This window comes from Capra hircus, unplaced genomic scaffold (assembly GCF_001704415.2).
Source record: "Capra hircus breed San Clemente unplaced genomic scaffold, ASM170441v1, whole genome shotgun sequence".
In the NCBI taxonomy this organism is placed as follows: Eukaryota; Metazoa; Chordata; class Mammalia; order Artiodactyla; family Bovidae; genus Capra; species Capra hircus.
Genome location: NW_017191711.1, coordinates 11,734 through 16,047, shown reverse-complemented (window position 1 = coordinate 16,047; position 4,314 = coordinate 11,734). Strand labels below are relative to the sequence as shown.

The 4,314-nt window shown below is 44.2% G+C and overlaps 1 pseudogene; it reads left to right on the top strand.

The window, feature by feature from the left end:
- The first annotated feature begins 230 nt into the window (after positions 1 to 230).
- On the top strand, positions 231 to 2,819 carry LOC108634887 (annotated as a pseudogene).
- Positions 2,820 to 4,314: the final 1,495 nt, after the last annotated feature.

Below are 4,314 nucleotides of genomic sequence, written 5' to 3'. Positions count from 1 at the left end.
GCATGGTGGTGTGAAATTCCAATTACACTCCTCAGAATTACCTGCAGTTTAAAATGTACGAGTTACATATTTCTGGAGTTTTCCAATTAATATTCTTGGGGAACAACTGAGGGTTAACTGAACACACAGAGGGTGACATCTGAGATCAGAGGGGATGACCTTGTCTGATGATTGCTTTTAGGTGGAAAAAAACACGAGAAGGGGCCACTTGAAGCCAAAAGTGATTGCAAATGGCCCATCTCTTCCCATGTGAGGAAGCACAAGCACCACTACAACCTGGGAAAAAGACCACCGTGTCCAAATCCAGAGATGAGGACAATGATGATGCTGAGGTCATCTTTGTTGGAGTGGATCATGTCAGTGAGGATGCTGAAACCCTCTATGTCGGAGTGACTTCAACTTCAAAGCCAGTCATTTCTAACGTTTTGAACAGAGTGACCAGGGACTCATCTTCAAGAAGAAAGAAGGGCCATGTGAATCCAGATCCCTCCTGCACGTTGCAACCTGCAAATCTCAGGACCTCAGCAACAGATCCAGCTGCCATTTCACCAGCTTCTGAGTCTGTATGGGGAGGAAAAGGCAGTTCTATTATTTCTGGGCCTTCGCCTAAACCTGATTATAAAATGAGCTCTCCGGAAACTGTCCTTCACAATACAGGATTGCTCTCTCCGCGGCTTCACTGTCTCTCTGGAGCTGTTCTCTCATTAGGAGGCAAGGATGAAAGCCCTCTTAATTCAAAGCGATGTCCCACTTCAGATGTGAAATTTAACAGTGGGAATTCCAAAAGACCCAGACTCGGTGATGGAATCCCAGGCAGACATCCCTCCATCATGGCCCCTCTAGGTATCTCTGCTACAAAGAACACGATAATGACCTTGGAAGATTCCCTGACCTCACCAAGCCATGTTCATGGTGAGGCATCATTTTCACAGACTCATGCCAATGACCAGGAGTGCTTCCATCTTATGGATCCAGAAAGAACATGTAATTTGTAAGGGCTAGAGAAAATGGACTTTTTGACTCTTGCAAGTCAGAGCAAGACTGTTGACCCCATGATAGGAAATCTGATCATGTTACTATGACTTTTACTATGGCAGTATGCAAGAGATGGCAGCCAGAACAGAAGACTCACACAGCCTTTAAATGCCTCAGCTGCTTGAGAGTTCTAAAACATGTCAAGTTTATGACCCACGTTGACAAGGTCAAGCCTCAGCAGAATCCAGGGATATCCTCAGGATGGACGACGTCAGCAAATGGACAAAGATAAAGAAAGAGATAAGGAAAGAATTACATGTGGTGACCAAGCTTCAGTGGGCGAGGCCCGTTTACTTCATTTTCCTCGGGGCTTTTATACCTTGAGTTATACATACAGCAAGGTGGAAAATGCAGAGTCAACTCAACATTCCATCAGTAATAACTCTTAGGGATATCAGGTTCCTTCCTGCAAGAGTCTTACTTTTTGTACATTATCTTCTGGCCTGGAGGCCTGTTGATATTTTATGACCTCTTTTTGATAAAGATTGGTCAGCCAGAACAATAATTGTCCCTTAAAGTGTTTCTTCGTAAATTCTTAGTCTGTGTTACCCTTAAAGTACAGAGTTACATTTTTATGGGGCAAAGAGTCAGTGGGTTACAACAAAGAAAGAACTTATTAACTCAAAGTCTAATGTTGCTAATGCTAAAGCTACTGCTTGGTATTTCTATATCTTAACTATATGCACTCCCAGGAACACAATGGATAAGGGATGTGAGAACTTGGCAGCAAGCATTGGCTCAACAATGTTGCAACAGTCTGGATAAACCTGCCAAGTAAGCTAGAATGCGAACAGGGGGGTTGAAACACTCTTTTCCTGCCCAGGAGATTTATCAGCTAGAGCCCTAAGTTAACTCTTTCCAGGGAAAGGTGGTCGGGGACAGCCCCCTGTTAATGCTAAAAGAGTTGGTGAAAGACGTAAAATAGTAAGACAGACAGAGTCTGGTTTTGGGGTAGATGCTCAAGCAGGTCCAGGGGGTCCGTCGAGTCCTGAGGCCTTGCTTATCAGGACTCTTCCGCATGACCTTGTCATGGATGGGATGGCCCAGGGAGTCCCTCGAGTTTTGCATGATCTTGTCATGGCTGGGATCTCCCGGGCTGGCTCCCAGCACCACGTGAGGAACCATCTGGAGCTTGAGAGGCAGAAGGGTGACAGCTGGGAAATCCACACTACCTGCCAGCACTGCCACCACCAGTTTCCCACCTCGTTCCAGCTGCAGTGTCACATTGAAAGTGTCCACGCTTCCTGGCAGCCCTCCACGGTCTGTAATATCTGTGAATTGTCCTTCAAAACAGATCAGGTTCTCTTACAGCACATGAAGAACAGTCACACACCTGGCAAAATGCCCTATGTGTGCCGTGTTTGCAATGACAGATTGCCAACCTTTGGCAATGCAGAGGCGTATTTTAGAACATGAACGATTTGCTTTGTCTTTTTTGCCTCGAAATTTTCTAACGGGTGACATCCTTTGTAAATCATGCCTGGAGGCACTGGAACAGGAGGGTCTTTCCATGTTCCAAGTGCTGGCTACAGTATTTGAACCTGAAGGAAAAGACAGAGAACCAAACCAAGAATCATCAATCATTCAAAAAGCCAGAGCAATTGCAAGGGTTGCCTCCTGAAACAGAGGTCATGATCCAAAGTTCAGTTCAGCTGGCACTGAGAGAGACAGCATCCATCATTGTGAGGAACACTGACTCCCAAGCACCACCCAGAAAAATTGCAAAGAAAATTGTCTGTGAACACAAAATACTCCAGACGTGTTGCAGCAAGGGATCTGGCTAAAAAATTATGTTCTACCCTCCTCCAGAAATTCAAAATAGCCCTATTGAGGTTCCGCCACCTGTACAGAAAGACCCTGCCTGGCTTTTGATGTTCAGTTGCTCAGTCGTGTCTGACTTCCTGTGACCCTATGAACTTCAGTATGCCAGGCTGCCCTGTCCATCACCATGTCCTGAAGCTTGCTCAAACTCATTCCATTGAGTTGCTGATACCATCCAACCATCCCATCCTCTGTCATGCCTTCTGCTCCTGCCTTCAATATTTCCCAGGATCAGGTTCTTTGTTTGTTTGTTGTTTCTTTGTTTCCCAATGAGTTGACTCTTCTCATCAGGAGGCCAAAGCACTGGAGCTTCAGCATCAGTTCTTCCACTGAATATTCAGGGTTGATTTCCCTTAGGATTGACTGGTTGGATCTCCTTGCAGCCCAAGGGACTCTCAAGAGTCTTCTCCATTCTCCAGCACGACAGTTCGAAAAGATCAGTTCTTCAGCACTCAGCCTTCTTTATGGTGGAGCTCTTCCATCTGCATCTAACTACTGGGAAAAACATAGCTTTGACTTTACGGGCATTGGTTGGCAAAGTAATGACTCTGTCTTTTAATACACTGTCTAGGTTTGTCACAGCTTTTCTTCCAAGAGTGAGCATCTTTTAATTTCGTGGCATCAGTAACCATCCACAGTTATTTTGGAGCCCAAGAAAATAAAGTCTAGTTACTGTAAATGAGATTGTACCCGTTTCTCTACTATCAATCTCTACTATCAAGTAGCTTTGAAACCTCCATGTTCCTTCCTGGCCACTTTCTGCTCCTCAAAGGAACCACTTCTCTGATCTCTAGCAGCAGGGATTCATTTTTCTTGGTTTCAAATTTTAAATAAATAGAGTCACACAATAGACATTCTGTTCCCCTGGTCTTGGTATTCGTTTAAATAAGTGAGATGCATTCGCATCCTTATTTTATGTAGCTGTGGAACATTCGTTTTCCTTGCTGGGTAGAATTCCCTTGGATGAATGAGCATAGACTTCTATGTCGATTTTACTGTGCCTGAAATTTGAGGCTCTTATTTTGGCTTTTTGAATAAGCTGCCTATGAACCTGTGTGTGTCTTTCATAGTAATTTCTCTAGGATAGCTATATCTCTATGTCCAGATATGAGATTTTCTGATAATGCATGTGGTAGTGGTTTAGTTGCTAAGTGGTATTTAACTCTTAGAAACTCATAGACTCTAGCCCACCATGTTCCACTGTCCATAGGATTTTTCAGGCAAGAATACGATAATGGGTTAGCATTTCCTTCTCCAGAGGATTTTCCTGACCCAGGATTCAAACCTGGATCTCCTCCATTGCAGGCAGATGTTACTGACTGAGACATTCTAATGGCTCAGTCAAATGCTGAGGTACAGTCAAATGCTTTTTTCAAACTGAATGAAGCAATGTGTATTTCCACTAACGGTATGGGCATTTCCATTTCTACCAAACACTTGGCACTGTCAGTCTGTTTC